The sequence below is a fragment of the Lontra canadensis genome, unplaced genomic scaffold (assembly GCF_010015895.1).
Source record: "Lontra canadensis isolate GAN:19392208 unplaced genomic scaffold, GSC_riverotter_1.0 scaffold2, whole genome shotgun sequence".
In the NCBI taxonomy this organism is placed as follows: Eukaryota; Metazoa; Chordata; class Mammalia; order Carnivora; family Mustelidae; genus Lontra; species Lontra canadensis.
This window is the reverse complement of record NW_022630996.1, coordinates 40,487,814-40,507,511: the sequence shown is the minus strand read 5'-3', so window position 1 is coordinate 40,507,511 and position 19,698 is coordinate 40,487,814. Positions and strand designations below refer to the sequence as shown.

Genomic DNA, 19,698 nt, shown 5'->3' with positions numbered 1-19,698 from the left:
TACTGTTCTTCCTGTACCTTATTAGTTAGTTGATCACTGAGCAACTTTAGGAAGTTGCTGACACTATTAAACCATTATTTAGGACCTGCCATTCCCACCTATCATTTATTAATTATGGTACCTAATAATTTCCCAATTTCAAATTCTCTGTAACACCAATTACTACAAGTATATTCAATTTCTGACTAAGGTGAAGCCTACATAGTGAAATAAAAATCTCTTGTTCTTATGATAGGAAAGAATGGCATTTTTTTTTTAAGATTTTATTTATTTATTTGACAGAGAGAGATCACAAGTAGGCAGAGAGGCAGGCAGAGAGAGAGAGAGAGGGAAGCAGGTTCCCCGCTGAGCAGAGAGCCCGATGCGGGACTCGATCCCAGGACCCTGAGATCATGACCTGAGCCGAAGGCAGCGGCTTAACCACTGAGTCACCCAGGCACCCAAGAATGGCATTTTCTACCCAAAGGAAATTATATTCAAAATAGATAAAACATACCAGGGAGAACAAGAGCCAAAACATTAAAAAAAGAAAGCTCAGAAGCAAATACAGTAATCTATTTGCAACTGCTATCTGCCCTTGTTCAAGAAAACTAAAAATAAAATTGGCCTGTGGTTTACTAAATTTGGTTGCAAGTGCTTTTCCCACCAAACCACACGGCAATCACATCAATCACTAATAAAAATGACTGGGAGGGGGACGGAAGAGAGACTATAGTAAAAATACACTGCATATTTTCTGGAATGGATGATGAAACAGAATCACTTCTTGTTTCAACTATTTTAGCACCTTCTCATTTTACTCAATTTCAGGCCCATTAAAGGGACCGGGCAGTCGGGCAGAATACCAGGAGAACTCATTTTGAGAGAAGATTACAACCCGCCCCAGTAATAAACTCCCTTCAGTTACTGTACACATCAGTCAAACCAAATAATTCATTGTGGGTTTAACTCATTCTGTAGGGCTCCGGAATCATGCATCACTCTCCTGAGAGAGGCGTGAGTCCATTAATTACCAAAATAAGCTGCCAGAGTCCTACGGACTTCATTCTTCCTCTATACAGCGTTGTTTTAGTTTTGAGGCAAGAGGAGAAATTCAGATGGGAAATGAGCAATTTGGGAACCTCTTACAGCTCTTTGGCCTGCAGTAAGTAATCCTTTCTTCCTCTTTCAGAGTCAATCAGCAACAGTTCTGAGCACAGGAAGCAGGGCTTGGCTGCTCATGGCCACGCAGCAAGGAGAACCTCCACCCAAATCCCAAATTATCACACTTAAGAAATGATGTGGGCAAAGGAGACCAAGAGAAACAACCACACCCAGGTTGTGAGCACCTAGACTGTGTTGTATGCGTGTGTGCTTGTGTATGTAACCACAGAACTACAAGCACAAGCACCACAAGCACCACTTTTGGAGGCTGGGCTAACATGGTCCCTAGAACCCAGCTACCTGGGTTCAAATTCTCCTCCTGCCACTTATTGGGTAGAAGACCTTGTGCACAATAACTTGGTGATGCCTCAGCTTTTTGCTGTGACCATACAAGTGGCTGGGAGGTCATACAGGATAACACAGGTAACGTCCAAAGCACAGGACCTAACGTCTACAGACATAGCCTCGACAGACAGAGCATTCATTCAACCTGATTGTCACTCGCTCTAGCACACTGGCGTTCTGTGGCTGCCAAGAGCTATGCAACTGTATGCTTAAATACCAAATCGCCTAAATTGTTTAGCCGCAGCCATTGCTCCTTCACCAAGTCTTGCTTGTGAAAGGTCCTCTTGGCTCTGTTTCCTTTCTCAGGCATCAAGCGTCTGTTTTCCTCAGAATCTGAAAGTCACTGGGTCAAGGCTGTCAAGGCCCCTTTTCACACAGAGCAATCAGTCAGACTGAGAAGGCTCTGTGCGGTGGTGGTGGTGGTCACCTGGCCAATTTCATGGGGAGTCACTTTGTGGCTTTGGCAGAGTCTGTCACTGTCTGCTGGAATAAATCTGGAGCCAAAATATGATTTGTCTATTTTGACTTGTGTACATTTTCTGAGTACAAGAGACTATTGATAAGGAATCTAAGTAAGAGGAAAAAATGTTTGTTGATTCCCCTGAAAGCACAAAATGTTCATTCAGTGAAGGGAGGTAGGCCATTCGCTTACTATAATTATGGATTAAGGCTGTATCTTCTACAGCCGTGGTTCCCGAATGCTAAGACACAAATTGCTGGGTTCCCCAACCCCTCTCCCCCAATAGATTCTGCTCTAGCAGGACTGGTGCAAAGGGGCTCAGGGCTAAAAAGCTGCAATTCTAGTAGAGTCCCTGTAGATACTGATGCTGCTGGTCCCAGGATCACACTTTGAGAACCCGTGCATCACAGGTAGGAGTACCTCCCTCGCTGTAAGAAAGTTAAGTTCAGATTCCAGGCCAGGGCACACTACCATTCTCCTCAGATACTTGTTGAATGAAGGCACAAGTGAACAAGCACACGAGTAAGTCTTCTTCCATCAAAACATTTCCTGCATTTGTTTATATCAAATCTACTTGAACACAATAAATCAAGACGGCCTTCAATATCCTTCACGCAACCACAGTGGATTTTAAACAGAAAAGATTACAGCGTGCACGCGTGCACATGCACACATGCACACACACACACACACACACACATGCACACACACCCCGTGATGGTCTGCTATATGTACCCCAATATCTACACTCTCCTTCCTCTTAACGACAGAAACCCCAGAGCTGTCACTGGGCAAAAAGCTGCCCATTTGCAAACTACGCTTCTCCACCTCCCTGCAGCCAGTGTACCCAATGATGACAAGTCCCTCTCTTTGGCTGAAGAGTAGACAAGGTGAGAGGAGGCCAGCTTCAACCTAGGATCTAGGACCATCTCTAAAGCAAAGGTTGGCAAACTTCTGTGAAGGCTCAGGCAGCACATTTTTTGGCGTTGTGGGCCATAGTGTCTCTGTCGCAACTGTTCAACTCTGCCATCGTAGCACAAAAGCAACCACAAGACGGAAATAAAGATGCATGGCTATGTTCCAATAAAACTTTATTTATGGACATAAAATTTGAGTTGTATATAATTTTCACATGTTAGAAAACATTTTTCCAACCATTTAAAAATGCAAAAACCATTCTTAGTATGTGAGCCACACAAAAACAGAGTACAGGCCAAATTTGGCCCGTGGGCCATAATTTGCCAACCATGCCCTAGAGGATGATGGAGCAACAGCAGAGAAGGAAGTTGTCCTTAAAGAGCCTCATGGAGCAGAGGTCCTCTCCACCCAAATTATAGTCTACTAACAACATGGAAAGAAGCTTCTACCTTCTCTGAGCAATGGCATTTCAGGGCCCCCATTAAGAAAGCCTATGCGGCTTCATATATAAAATCACATTTTGGTGTGAGATAGTCTGAGATATTAGGACTGTTCAAAACCAACAGAAAGTTAAAGAAATGGAAGAATCCTTTTTTTGAAATCCCTGATGTAACTTTCAACTCCATGTTTCCTGGTAACCTTCTAAGGTGGCAGAACAGACATGGGTCAACATCAATCTTGATGGCTACAACAGAGACTGCCTGATGTCTAATCTCTCCTTATTACTTCATAACTGAACCCTGGACAATGGATCCTGCAGAAGGATTACACTTCTTAGCCTCCCCAAGCTTAGGTGGGAGTGGTAACCCTGGGCCTAGGAGAAAGGAGGACACAAAGAACACGTATGTGTGCACACACACACACACACACACACACACATGCACCCTTCCTAACAGTGCCCAGGCCTCTCCCCCAAACCATAGCTCATGAGGGACAATAGGAGGCAAACAGGCAAACAGGCCTCTCCCTCCCCATCCAGGTCAATAAGCCACCTCCCACTGGTGGCCAGTGTAATGTATGGATAGCACAGGGATCCCCAGAAAGTCCTTTGGCCTTTCTCTAAGCCTAGAAATCAGGGAGCCCTAACTAAGAGCTCAGGGACCATGAGGTAAAGAGGAAGAGAATGGCAGGGATCTCAGTTGGCATGAACATCCTGGGTCACTGCAGAAGAGCAACAAGCTAAGTCCAGAAGTCTTTTACATAAGCTACTGTGGTCAGGTGGCCCCAAGTTCGATCCTCTTTGCACAACTAAATAAAGATAAAAGCCCCATCAGTACAGTGCACAACTCAGAGGCAGAATTCTCAGCTATAAAGGAGGAGCAATCACAGGCTCAAGGTGATATCCATGGGGGATTCTGGGAAAGCCAGTTTTGCCTGGCTTGCAGAGTGAACTATTGGTTCACTCTGATCCTATTATACCTCCTGACTGGTCCCCTGCACATGCAGCCCTACCACTGACTGCAGCCCAGCATTCAGTCTGACATGGACTCAGAATCAGGCCTAGTGACATCGAGCACTCAGAGATGTCAAGGAAGCTCACTTCTCATTTTGGCTCTCCACGAATGGCTGACAGCCAGTCAGCTGGTCAGAGCATCTCGATGTACCAACCTGGGCTCTGGGCCCAGGAAACAACAGTGCACTTGATGGAGTCTCTGCTTCAGGGAGCTCACATCCTGATGAGGGAGACAGAGAATAGATGAACATATGCATAAGTAATATGATTCCAATAGAGGCCAGTCCTGGGCAGAGCTGTACTGGGTAATGCGATAGCATGAGGAGGGAGTGAGGGCCGCTCGGCTGGCTGAGGTAGAGCGGAAGCCTCCGAGCAGATGATACCTGAAAGATAAGGAGTGCAACAAGGGTGCCGGGCAGGGGTGGGGTGGTGAGCCCTGTGAGCCCACATCACTCTTCCCAGGGTATACAGAGCCTGGTATCCTGGATATTGCATGCAAACTGGAGTCTAGTGTGTCAGACTTCACTCCTAGGGCCCAAACAGTTTTTAAAATATTTTTCCTGAATTTTTAGCCATGCTAAAAATTCCTCATTCATAAAAACATACATAAGTAATTAGGGATTTAAAAATTCTTTTCCCTTAGACTGTGATCTTTTAAAAGCAGCTACTTTGGCTTTGTTCACAATAGCAAAAAGAACTTAACAGAGATGGATGATACTGCCCCCCAAGGTGGTAAAAACTGGGGTGGGGCTGTGGAATCCCTTTCTCTCTATACACAAAGCCCAGGTATGTATGTATATAGCCCAGAACCTCCCAGTACATCTGTAGTATGAAACTTTCATGGGTTGGGGGTCAGATACAATAGTTCCTGGGCATGGGTTAGGGGACAGATAGGAAACGACGTCTATAATAGTCCCTGGGGAGGGGCTTAATGAAAGAGGGTTGAGAAACACTGATTTGCATAAATATCTCATCTAAAACATAATACAGACTAAAGCCCCTCACTGTCATTCTGTATCCCCTCATTTTTTTTTAAGATTTTATTTATCTATTTGACAGAGAGACAAAGGGCACAAGTAGGCAGAGTGGCAGGCAGAGGGAGAGGGAGAAGTAAGCTCCCTGCTGAGCAGAGAGACCTTAGCAGGGCTCAATCCCAGGACCCTGGGATCATGACCTGATCAGAAGGCAGATGCCTAACCAACTGAGCCACCCAGATGCCCCACTATGCCCTCATTCCGCTTTACTGCCCCTTCCAGCACTTACCACTACCTAACATGACACGTTCTGTTGCTGCTGCTTATCTGGGCCTCCATCTAGAATGTAGGTTTCCCGAGAGTCGAGGCTTTGTACCCCACTTTGTCTGCAGTACTCTGAACAATGCCGTCACAGGGCGGTTCGGGCGCATTGGTTGGGTGAAAGTAGGCTGTTGGTTTCTATGTCCTCAAAGGCTCCTCCTGCTGCCAAGTTCTGTGATTCTAAGATGCCCTTAATAGCATCATTTTTGATCCATCCGAGGGGGCCATTCCTTGCATACCAAAAGCAGTGCATGAGAAGGTGGCCTCCTTTATGCCCCCTCTCACCCCCAGGACCAGCTGTGTTCTAGGAAGCCTTCCTCCATGTATTTTTATTAAAGCAGCTCCATGGTCAGAAACCAGTGTAACAGAACCTCATGCTGCATCAGGTGGTGATGAGCAGACCACAGCATTTCTGAAATTATCAACAAGATACGGACCTTTCTGATTCACACCCAGCTTCTGACCATCAAGAGGGAGGTAGTACCTCTCCTTGGCTTTTTGGCTAAGATCAAGTGAAGAGGGAGTTGGTGAACTGTTCAGGAATCTTTCTTGGAGAAGAAAAATTCTGGAGTTGTCTGTATGCAGCAAAAGGCATGAACCACAGCATCTTCAGACCTAAGGGAAACCTCACACAGCATCCATTCCTGCTGTCTTGTAGCTCTAGATCTCAAACCCCAAGTTTGAACACTGGTTGCTTTCAGTGAGTGACAGATGCCAAGTTATTTACCTACACAGTAGCTTATCTCTTTCATCTGTAAACTGGGAATAGTAATAGGTGTACCCAATAGATCAATTAATTTGTGTAAAGGACTCGGAACCATAGTAACACCTAGTACACTATAGGCACTCAACAAATATTAGCCACTATGACTACAATTAGCATTTTGGTTTCACTTCTTTTAAATTTGAAAAATCTTTTAATCTAAGAAAAGAACCTCCCAAGTCTCTGTATGAAGGGGATTAAAACCACTATGCAGTTCAACAGAAATCCCAGAGCCCCAAGAAGTGCTCCTGGAAAACCAGCGATTAAGCTCTATACAAGTATTTTGCTCCCCAAGAAAGGGAGACTCAAGGTTGATGTGACCGGTCAAAATGACCGGTCAAACTCCAGTCTCAACTACTGACCCCTCTTGTACCATGTTCCCAGGTGCTCCTCATTATCTAGAAAATACAGAACATGTGTGCTAATGGGACTTCACTGCTGTCATAGGAAGGAAGGGTCATGGGTGACATGCAGAAACAGAATGCAGAAAGCAGGACACTTGACCTTCACAGAGAATCATGGAAGTTCCCCACAGCCCATGTACCAAGCAGAAAGTCCTTCCATGGAATCCCTAACAAAGGGTAATACTTCCGGAGAACCACTGCTTTTCGCGATAGCCTTTGCTAGCGACTAGCTTTCAGCAGCCAGAACTAGAAGTAAGCAATAGCCATCCTTTATTCCTAAGGACCCCACCATTCCCAGGGCAGTATGGTGAAGGCTCTGGAGTTAAGCAGGCCTGGCTGTGTAATCTTGAGTTACTTACTCTCCTTAAGGTTCAATGCCTTGACCTACAAATACAGATAACAATAGCACCCCCCTCACGGCCTTCCCAATAGAGTCAAACAAGAGAATACATTCAACTGTGTTTCATAGTCCTTAGGTGCACGAAGTAGCCCTATAGCTGGAGCTCAATATATTGTAAATCCTATCATTATTATAACCACCCACTCTTTCCCCATTCGACTACTAGAATATATATTAGCTAATCAATAAAAGCAAAATTCTCAAAAGCAAACTTACTTGTTGGTCCAGGGTGGGAACCTGCCAGCTGTCCACCCAAATTAGGCCCTCCCATACTCCACAGTAAGAATTCTCATTAGGCCTCACTGGAGGTACATGTGGCAGGGCCTCTGCGGCTACAGGTAGCCAAGCAATTAAGTTCTCACTAGTGGAACACGGTGGAATGACAGGTTACCCTTGAAGGCCTGGCCATAGCACACTATATGTGTAATCTCCACACTCTTTTCCTTTCTCCCAAAATGAATATGAAGGTTCATCCTCGGGGAAGGGCCCTAGGGAACTCAGCTTGTACCATATAGAAGAGGAGTAGACTTTGGGAGAGCAGAGACGTAAGATGGACTGAACCTGAAGCCCTGAATGACAGCATGGAGCTGAGTAGCCTGCCTCACCGCCCTGGATCCTTATGGGAAAGAGAAATTTCCTGGACCTTTCATCTATGTTATGTTGGGCCTGTTTGTTACAATAGCTGAGTCTTTTATCTTGGCATGTCCACTCCTTGGGAGAAATGACTGAGCTGAAAATTTATAATACTTTTGAACAAGCTGATGAGAAAAATCACAGACACAATCTGAGAGCCAACTCACATGTTAGGACAGGAGTTAGACTGTGAGAACAAAATATGTTTTAAATGCCCTTTAAATCTTGTAGATACACCATGAAGATCAGCCTACATACTGTTTTCAACTCCTCTGATACAACAAAGAAGCCACAGCTTTTTTGAGTGTGTAGAAAGCGTCTGATTAAAGGCAAAGCATGGAACTAACTCAAAGCCTTTAAATTCTTATGGCTTCAAAGGTCTTTATTTCCAAGCAAAATGTAAAAGTGAAAAAGAAAAAGAAAAAGAATGACTAACTCTGTTTTTAGGAACAATCTAATCTGGTCCTTGGAGCTGAAGGCTTCACGGTAGAGGATACTTGTCTGGATACAATTCAGTGGCTATCAGTTTACGTTCCTTCATCATGAACTGGTGTGAATGCAGGATGGGGATGCAGAGATGAAACACAGAGCCATGAATCATGCCTTTTGGAGGCTCACAATCAATCTAGTGGGGAGACACAGGCATTCTGAAGGAACAGTCATGGAATGCCGTCTGTAGGACCCATTACACCACATAACACTAAAGCATTATAGCACCAGCTCAGTAGTTATTAAATGTTTCCTGTGTGCCAGGCACCACACTAGGACTCACCACTCACTTAACCCTCATAACAGCCCTATAGCATGGATATCACATTTCTCATTTTGTAAATGAGAAAATTATACTTTAGTAAGTTGTCCAAAGTCACAGGGCAGCCCCCAGAACCTGGGGTGTCTGATCCCAGAGACCACTCCCTCAGCTATCAGAAGGTATGATGTACAGTGGAGGGAAAGGGGGTTTCCAACCAGCAGGTGAGCCCTGTCCCATCCTCTGGGATGCTGGCTCAGCACTGGGGGAAGAGAACAGTCATAAGATTCAGCCCACAAGGCAGTCCCAAAGCTTCTCTGAAACTCTCTGTGCTAGGAAAGGACATCATAGTTAGCATCCCCAACCTTCTCAGCCTTGCCAAACAGCTCAGGGACTTCTAGGACGGGCACATGAAGCCACCCAAATTAAAGTCTTTGGATTCTTTTTTTTTTTTTTTTTTTTTTTTTTTTTTTGAGACAGAGGGAGAGAGACAGAAAGAATCTTAAGCAGGCTCCACGCCCAGCGTGGAGCCCCACACGAGGCTCAGTCTCACAACCCTGAGATCATGACCTGAGCCAAAATCAAGAGTCGGACACTTAACTGACTGAGCCGCCCAGGCACCTCTAAAGTCTTTGGATTCTTACAAAACCTCTGAATGGAAAAGGTTCATTCCTAATGAGAGAAGGCGATGCCCGTGTTTTTTTTGTGTGACTATGGAGAAACCATTTTAACAGCTTTTTTCTTTTTTTAATTTCTTAAAAAAAATTTTTTTAAGTAGGTTCCATACCCAATGTGGGGCTTGAACTCATAATCCTGACATTAAGAGTCACATGCTGTATCAGCTGAGCCAGCCAGGTATCCCTACTTTTACTTTCTTTAAGTCTTAATTTCCCTGCGTGAAACACTTCTTCATTCCTTATTGGGGAGTATGTATGCCTCCCACATTCTCTAGGAAAGTGCAGGGACAGCAATCTCAGGTTTATATAGTATTATAATCATTTTAAGGGAAATTTAAATTTCTGTATTAAATTTCAAGTCCTTCTGCACTTTTTCTATTTCTAATAAATAGTATCTGTAATAATGGATCACAGTTCACTCACATCTCTCCCCCACCCTTTCTCTATCACTTCTGTGCTTGGCCTCATGACTTGATTTGGCTAAAGGAACATTATGGACACGACATAAATGAGTTTCCACGGTTTGGTGTGGCCCCTGTGCTCCCGCGGTCCGCCATGAGAAAAGCATGCCATTCATAGCTGCCGGCCCTTCAGCCAGGTCCCAGAATGAACACATGTCAGCTGACTTGTGCCCAGCCTGCACAGGATCGGTACCAGCAGCCTGAAGCAGAGTCACCCAGCTCAATCACCTTGCTCACCAGAGAGCATGGGAATAACTGCTTACTGGTGAGAGCCAGTGAGTTTTAGGATAGTTTGTTATGCTATATTACTGTGGTGGTAGCTGACTAATGGCATCATCATTTTATATCAACTGGAAAGGCTAAATTACAGGCATAAATCTATGTATGTATTAAATATTTATGTATGTATGTAAGTCTTAAACATACTGTGTGATTATTCCCTTGGACTGCATAAGCATCCTGTTATCCAAAACACACCATTTCTCAATTACTTGAAAAAAGATAATGGCAGGTTAGAATGTAGAAAAACGGGATCTGGGTGGCTCAGTTGGTTAAGCGTCTGCCTTCAGCTCAGGTCATGATCCCAGGGTCCTGGGATGGAGTCCCACATCTGGCTCCCTGCTCAGTGGGGAGTCTGCTTCTCCCTCTCCCTCTGCACCTCCCCACACACTCTCTCTCTCTTTCAAATAAATAAAGCTTAAAAAAAATAATGTAGAGAACATAAACCCTCAATAAATACAAAAGCTCATTTTGACAGTCAAACGTTTATGCTAATGTCTGCCCACATGATACAGATGTGGAAGATGTAGAAGAGAAACAAGGATCTATTTTTCATGGAAGAGATACATAAAATACAAAAATTTCGCAAAATACATGAAATACAAAATACATAAAATAAAAAATTTCAGAATAAAAAGGGTGAAATAATATCTTTAGGCTCATACTCCCTATAACCTCCCTCAGTAATTTTTCTGTCCTTCTGTCAATATGCTTTAAGCTACCACTGCCAATGCCATTCTCTTCTCTCTTCTCCCCACAGCCTACCCCCACCCCTGGTTCTGCCAATACTCCCAACACTAAAATCTAGCAAGATTTCAAGAAGCTCCTGAAAAACTTTTTTAAAGAAATCTATAGGTCACAGTTTAGGAACTGTATGTTTAATGCATTGTGATTATTGATAATTCTGTTTTCACTCCCATGCCAAAATAAAATAGCAAACACTACATGAATTAAATTAGTCAAATGAAATGACTTCAGTAAAAAATTTTTATTTCAATATAGATTTTGAAATATTAATGGGACTTTTAGCATTGAACAAAAAGTGAACTAGATTTGAAGAGATCTAGAGGCTAGTTAGTTTCCCAGATCCCTACAGGGCTTTGCAGAGGGTAATGGAGTCCCCGAGTGACATGAACATTACAGGAGGCCTAGCGGAAACTATAACCATAATAAACCTGTACAACATTCCCTATCATTGTTGAGGCTGGAATTACTTTTGTTAAGATTTTTTAAATTTTAAGTACAATCTACCCCCCAGTATAGGGCTTGAACTCATAACCCCAAGATTAAGAGTTACATTTTCCACAGACTGAGCCAGGCAGGCACCCCATGCCTGCAATTATTTTAACTCTATTTGGTGACACTGGCTGACACACGGGTCTCCACTGGAGGTCCTGACAATGGCCCCCATCCTATTCCCTACCCTTTTCCCCTTTCTCCATCTTTTCCTACCACACCAGTCTCTTTGCCGCTCCTCAAACATATCAGATACTCTTGCTTTGACCCTTTGTCCTTGCTGGTCGTTCTGCCTGGAAAACTCTCCGCCGCCCCCCCAACCCCCGCCAGACCCAAATGGTTCCTTCATGCCCCTACTTTGTTCAGGTCCCTTCAGAGATGTCTTTCTCTCAGAGGCCATCCCAGACCTCTCAAACAGGCCTCTCAACCTCTGTCTTCTCATCATAGCTTAAGGACATTGATGTTATCTTATGGATTTGTATTTTTTCTTGCTGCTCCCATGAGCACGAACTGTGTGTGGTTCACTGACATATCCCAGCTCCTGGAGAGTGTCTGCATAGCTTGCACTCAATAAATACTTATTAAATATATAAATAGGAGTTTTAGAAGTTGCTGCATGGGGAAAAAAAAAACAAACAGAAAAAAAGTGCATTTACTTATTAAATCAGATTATTAGGACAAAAATCTTTTAATGCATAGAATCCGTGGGGACGGAGAAGGAAAATAACTAAAGGGACCCTCAACAATAGAGTTGGAAACCATTTTCTTATTCAACTACAAAGAAGTCACATAAGCTTGGACCAGCTAGTTAACTGTATCAGATCTCAGTGCCCTCTTCAAGAGGGAAAACCAATGGTTTTCTATAGGACTGAAAGTGATTTCAGTCATTGTCAAATACTATTTAGAAACAAAGTTAAATATTCTCTGCAATCAGTATACAACTCAACTATTGCCACTCGACCTTCTAAAACAAGGCCTATCCTGCAACTTCCCAGAGAAGCTTCCAGCCTGTGAGTATGTGACATTTCAAACACTGTAATTAAAGAGATGCACAGCCACTTAGCCAGGAGGGCATGGCATTTGGTTAGATTCCTATAGCTATGTTCTTGGACTCTTCATAAAAGCCCCACAAATCCTCTCAAATGATTCAGCATAAACCTTTACAAACAATGCCTACAAAATCATCTCCTGTTTTTCCATTGCTTGGTTGATGCAACATGAAAAAATTATGTTTTCTGTTTATATAATTTAATAAACCTCTCTAGACTCTTAAAATGCCTTTTCTCAAAAATGGAAAATTGTATTTATCAAATATGGAAGTCATTTTTCTAATCACATCATCTAACGTCTCAAAAACTTAAATCTGGATAAACAATCCTAAATTAAGGCTGGTATATTTTGAAACAGCAAGAATTTGCGTGTGGAATGTTTTAACAGCTCATGGATTCCTATGACCACTCAGTATGACTTACACAAATACAAACCAAAACTCTACCAGGGAAATCAAATTTCATCAAATATCTCAAAGTAAAAATGTTTAACAAAAACCAGAAATGTGTAATGTTAGTTTGATTCTTCTTCCATCATATTATGGAAACATAAAGAGGACAGAAGAATCTGCAGAATGTGGCACAGGCAACATCATCATGGACACCAAGATGGTATGATAATATTAGCACTAATATTTGCAGGATGCTTCCTTAGCTGCCAGGCCCTTCATATGCATGTTTTTATTTAAACCTCATAACAACACTCTGAGATAAGTACTATCTTCATCTGACAGAAGTTGAGGTCCAGATGAGTTAAATAACCTTGGTCAAGGTCGCACAGCCAGTGGGGTTCAGGGCAACACCACTACGCACTCCACAGGAAAGCCTCCCACACAGTTTCCTCCAGAAGGCAATGAAGGGGAGTAACTAGAGAGCTTTCTTTCCTTCAGAATTCACCAGAGCTCCAACAGCTAACATACCAAATAAATGTGGTATCTTACCACACCTTGAGATATGTACCATTATTCCCATTTTAGAGATAAAAAAAAAAAACAAAATAAGGCACAGGGAGGTTATATACTTGACAGAAGGAACAAAGCCAGGATCCCAAGTGAGGTAAGCTGGCTCACACAACCACAGAATGGACCATTATTCTACTGTTGTTTTCTCTGCTCCTCTAGGCCAAGCGCTCTTACTCACTCGTGACCTTTAACCTCCTCGGCTTCTTTATCTACAGAATTAGCTGGTTGGACTAGATCACCTCTAGGTGTCCTTCTGGCTTTTCAGTGATAGTGCTCAAATTCATCTGTTCAAAATCATCTTTTTGCCATGATGAAAACTCACAGGATAAAGTATTTGAGCGGCTCTGATTTTTCTCCTCAGGGGAAGAAAATGCACCCAATAATGATACTGATATACTTTCAGGATTAAGGCTCACTTTTTGGAATTTTGTATAGTATAAAAGAAAAATCTGAAATCACAAAGTTTTCATTTTAAAAAACAGTTAACCATTTCCTAAAAAGAAAAGGAAGTTTAAAACAAAATAAAATTATAAGCTACTATTCTTTCCATTACACCTTGTATAGTCTGGATAGCTTTTTGGCTGGAAATAACTGTCTTCAAAATTTACTACGCACCTCAGCATCTATCCATACTTCATTAAAACACACGACCTGAGGCACCTGGGTGGCTCAGTGGGTTAAAGCCTCTGCCTTCGGCTCAAGTCATAATTCCAAGGTCCTGGGATCAAGCCCCACATTGGGCTCTCTGCTTGGCGGGGAGCGTGCTTCCCCTCTCTCTCTCTCTCTGCCTGCCTCTCTGCCTACTTGTGATCTCTGTCTGTCAAATAAATAAATAAAATCTTTAAAAAAAAATAAAATAAAAATAAAACACACGAACTCTCAACAGTGTCATATTAAATACAGTGATTAGCAGGAGTGGAACAATTTCTTGCACCATGTTTTTTAAAACCATCTGATAAGAACAGATACTACACTTGATCTTAGCCAAAAGGCCGAGAAGCCATCTGTACTAGTTGCAAACCAGTATAAGAGAGATTTCATAGAAACATCTTAGTTCCTAGCTTCTCTCTCCCAAATAAGGACAAGAGTCTGCTAGCTGCCTGCACTCCAGCCTGACAGCACTGGGCTGCAGGTGAGCGGCAGCTGTCTCTATGAGCAAAGCCAGGGCTCCCCCTAGTTTGCCAGAGTGGTGGGGACCACTCCCAATTAGACTGATTTGGTCACTGTGCCCATACGCTGTGTCCTGAGGGCATCAAGTTTGAGAGGTTTAGGAGACAGGTTTCCCATTTTGGGCCTTTGTGCTCGAAGTCCATACCTGAGATAGTAGCCCATCTTCAAAACTGTTCTACATTAAATGCTTGCCTCCAGTAAAACCAAAAAACACACCTACAGAACTGAAACCCCAAAAGGGCACACCCCTTTAAAAGCGTTATTCCTTCTAAAAAAAAAATCCACAGTCTTCACAATGCTGGTTATTCCATCAGTGTAAACCAATGGGTTCCCAACTCTGACAACAAATTACAATCGACCTTGACAGCTGCTCAGACTCAGATCACCCCATGTCAATCCCATCAGAAGCTCTGGGGGTGGAACCTTTATCCAGGTTCACCCATGTGAGTCCCACAACAGCTCCTGTTGAAAACTGTGCCACGCAGGGACTTGTACATCAGTAAGACTGATTGCCACAGGCTGATGATAAGAATAATTCTCATTGCTTCACAATATCTATTACATTAACACTTAAGGTGCCATTATCTTTCTGGGTTTTGACAAAATATTATGTCTTCGTTCTAACATCTGACATGAAATGTCCATGTAATGCCCCTTAACCAAATTTCTTGTCTGATGTTCCCATATTTCGAACAAATGTTTTGGTGTGGGCCCCTGAAAGAGCTCAGTGCTGAAGTGAGGCCAACATACAGAAGGGAGTTTCCAGCTCAGGGAGAACACTGAGACATATTAGTTTAAAGCAAACACTGTCAGCCAATGAGTTGGTGCCAAACTCCAGATGTCTGGTGTCAGAAATATCCTATCCAAATATCACCTCGGTAAAGATCTAAAATTGAAACTCTCTACAGCTTCCTTGGGGTCTATGAAATGCCGATGAGAGATCTGCTGAGCCCTGAAGAGGAATTTTAGTCCGCAGTCCACCAGCCTGTCAGTTATCTTAATAAAGTGACATTATATGGGGAGGGGAGAGGCCTTAGATAAGCTCATCTAGAATTTCTGGGGTGAAGGCTTTCGGTAACAGGTCCCTACCTGACAAAGAAACTTCAATACCCCATTTCTTTCATTGGATGTTTGATACCTGAAGAAGCATGGGCATAATAATTTATGCTTATTTATGCTTATTGCCATGCTGTTCAGTTTACTTAATGGTAAGCTGTACAAATAGGTCTTTACAAATTTCCACGCTTTTGCCATTACTTATATAATTACACTATGTACTGACAATCAGGCAGCTGAATTAGCATTTGAGAGACTTTCGTTGAATGATTAGGTAAGAAAAATGGTGCTTCAACTGTAAGCCCAGATGTGCTCCTGCAGCAGCTGCTGAAGGCCTGGGATGAAGTCAGAGGACCTGAAAAGTGCTCTCTATGAAGGACACCAGGGAAGTGTCCGGCAGGAAGGGCTCCACACAAACCCAGGCAATTGGGGTTTCAGCTCTTCATTCACAGTGTTTATAGCTGGGTCCCGTTAGTTATCATTAGTCCAGACAAATTTTCAAATTAGTGCACATGAACATAATGCCAATACTTTAATTTGAAAACCTAAACTAAAAGAGAAGTTTGTGTGTATAGTGTTAGGTTACCAGGAGGATCCCACCCCGAGAGAAATAAGTATCCACGAGGAGGGAAAACTAGTTAGCACCTTTAGACAATGCAGTAATGACAACCATTTTAGAACTGCCAAATTCTTCATTCTGATGAGGGGATGCTCATGGACCTTCCCAAATACTGTAAACAACTTCAGCAGCCTGGAAATGTACCTATTTCTTTTCTTTTCCTTTTTTTTTTTTTTTTTTTAATCTTATTTGTGTTTTTTGAGAGACAGTGCACATGAGCAGGGGGCGGAGAGGGGGCCAAGGAGCAGAGGGAGAAGAGAGAATTCCAAGCAGGCTCCACACTCAGCTTAGCACAGAGCCAGACACGGGCCTCGATCTCATGACCACCAGATCATGACCTGAGCTGAAACCAAGTCAGACCCTTAAGTGACTGAGCCACCCAGGTGCCGCTGGGAACATTTCTATTTCTACCAGAAGGCAGGCACCAAAGTATCTCCCCTACGATCCAAACTGCTGCCTTTGGAAATCCAACCTTTCTTCTGTATGTGAGGCACTCAGGGACACAAGAGCCTCCACTGGGGTCCTGGGTGGCTCAGTGGGTTAAGCCTCTGCCTTTGGCTCAGGTCATGATCCAAGGTCCTGGGATTCAGCCCCACCTCAGGCTCCCTGCTCAGCAGGAAGCCTGCTTTTCCCTCTCCCACTCCCCCTGCTTGCTTGTACTCCCTCTCTCGCTGTTTCTGTCAAATAAATAAAATCTCGGAAAAAAAAAAAAAAGAGCCTTATTAAAATGTAAACATCTTGTACAGGGCCACAATGCAGGCTGTATAAAGCAGGTACTAAGGTACAGGAGGACACCAGAGAACAAAGCCTACCCCTTATGCCCCTGAGCACTTTTCTGGTTGTATACTATAAGCTACATTATTTGTTCTATGTCTTGGCCTATGTCTCATGTCAGATGGGACACATGCTGTATTCTTAAGCAATGGTAAAGTGCAATTAGCTGTGCCTCGTTCATCGGTGGCTAATAAACAATAGCTACTGTTACCATTTTATACAAACAAGAAGACTATCAGAACTGTCCAAATTAGAAAAGCTAAAAGGTAGTTGGATTCAAGATTCAAAATTCTGCCTTACAGTCCAAGCTTCTTCCCCCCGCCAATCCCCTGCCTCCTTTATACCAAACTGCTCCAGCAAAAAGCTGAGAGGAAGCAAGATACGCTTTTGTCCTACCATTGTTTAAGTCGTAGAATGTTCTAGGCAACCACATGCTGTAAGTAAGGCAAGAAATCATTCAACTGAGCTTCATAATATCCTCATCATGGAACAAGCCTCACCAAGTTCAACTCCTAGGTATGAAAATAAAGACATGCATTTCTCTTTCAAATCTACTTAAAGTCTTCTTCAAATTCCCTTAATATACACTGGGCTAACTGCATAACTGGAATTTATGTCTGCCATAAACACACATAGAAACACATAAACGTATTATTTTTCATATATGCACACTTCCAAAGAAGATTAGCTTCAAAGATGTTTTTTACCACCCAGTTACCTTGGAACTTTCTCTTTTTACCATCCAAAACACTTTCCAATTTTTATTTTCATTTCATTTCAAACACTTCTTGAGGAAGAGGCTGGGAAGATGTCAAGGCCCATCCTCCAGGAAAGGGCTGTGCTTTGGTGGGAAGAAAAGTATACAGGGGCTTACCCTGAAGAATGGTGGGCAGGTACTCAGGTGCTACAGGACAAAGAGAGAAGGACCAATTATGATGATGCTATTTTCTGAGGTAACAGAGGCTTTCTGTTCTGTAGAAAAATATTTCTGTCTTATAATCTTACCAAAATAAACATACTGGTTCATATTTCACTAGATTACTTATTTAACTCCAAATCAGAAGTACTTCTAGGATGGAATAATGTTTATTTCTTAAGCTTGCACTGAAGGTGAATTAAATACTCTATGAAAATTGGTTAAAACAATCTCTGGTACATGGTACTGACTCCCTAAATAGTAACAAGAAATGGACCCATGTTTTGTGAGGCCTGTAGCTTTAGACTCTTTATGGGAAAAAAAATTACAAATACAAAATGATTACAAAAATTATCATTTATTTAGAGTAAGAAATCACAACAAAATATAAAATTTTAAAAGCTAACATTACCAAAACATCACAAAATCAAAATCCAGAACACAAACCCAGTATGTGAATTCACCTGCTGATAACACTGCTATAATTACTTCTTTTAGGCTTCATATTCTTTGATTACTTCTCATATGACAATGATATATATTATTTTCTATAAGGTGCAAACATAAATCAGTCTTTCCTCAAGTGTGGGTGATCAGTACTATTTTAATTATTGATAATTCAGAAAGTTACTTTCAGCCTCCCAGCTCCTTATTGGTAAAGCCATATAAATTTTTAGGATCACTGTCAAACTTGTAAACACCTTTATTAATTTTCCTTCATATATGAGCCATAAGAATTCAGGGCATTTCAAGCTTTCTTATGCATTGACAGACTTCAAATATTCTTTATGTTGATGACACTAATTAACTAGTTTGCTGTCAATATTTTTTGTTGTGTTGATACACACACACGTGTCAAATGAGCAAGAAACTTAAACACAGACGGTCTATAAAAAACACGGTGCGTTTGTATATGTACACTATCTCACACTGTATTATATATAATTACATATAATTTTATAATATATAAGTATATATAACATATATGAATGTAAATATGTAACATATAATATATGTAATATAAATATTATATATTATATGCTCTACTGCATTATTGAGTATATTCCTAACAGAAGGAACTTCCATATTAGCTACACTTAGATAAGAACTGAATTCCCTACTCAGAATTTTACACATTCAACAAACAGAAGAATTTTCCAGACTTGCTTCTGGCTCCATACATTTCAAAGTAATTCCTACTGGTAGATGCCATAGTACACATCCATACTGCAATACTACCTCTGGCCCCGCCCCTGTGTGTAAGGACACCGGGTGAGCTGGCACAATGGACAGTGGTCCTGGGAAGTGATTGCCATATTCGGAGAGCTACAAATAACTTAACTAGACACAGAGATCACCAAGAATCATAGAAATATGTACCATTAAACCCAAACTAAGTATGTCCCAAATTCAAGTTTCCCCTCGTTCTATCTCAAAGATACTCTCAACTCCGAGGTCACTGAACCCAAGGAGATATGTTACAGAGGGGAAGTCAAAGAAGAAAAGAAAAATGTTAGCCAATGGCTGTTAATCCGACTTTTCCAATTTTTACAAGTTATGATCCCAAGAACACCCTGATGCACACAATTCTAGGGCTTCTCCAGGACCCTGGAAAGGGCTATGTGGGTCCTAGAAATGTATTCATACATACTAAAACATGGGCTGTACAGCTGTGGGGCCCTGGGGCTTGAGCTTCAAGAGCTTCACAATAAATCTGCTTCTGCAGTCCCTATAGTTACCAATCATTTATCTCAGTCTGTATATATATATATATATATGGTCTTTCCAAACAAATTTCAATTCCTTGGAAACAGAAAGTACTGTCTTGAGTACTAGCATACATAGTAAATACTCAAAAATATGTGTGGTAGAGGCGCCCAGGTGGCTGTCAGTGAAGCATCAGCCTTCAGCTCAGGTTGTGATCCCAGGGTCCTGGG

The 19,698-nt window shown here is 42.2% G+C and overlaps 1 protein-coding gene and 1 pseudogene across 1 annotated transcript in view; both read right to left on the bottom strand.

The window, feature by feature from the left end:
* Window positions 1-19,698, bottom strand: part of JAZF1 (JAZF zinc finger 1) — a 278,681-nt gene that overhangs the window by 251,554 nt on the left and 7,429 nt on the right. The window lies entirely within an intron of this gene.
* Window positions 14,128-14,230, bottom strand: LOC116878977 (annotated as a pseudogene).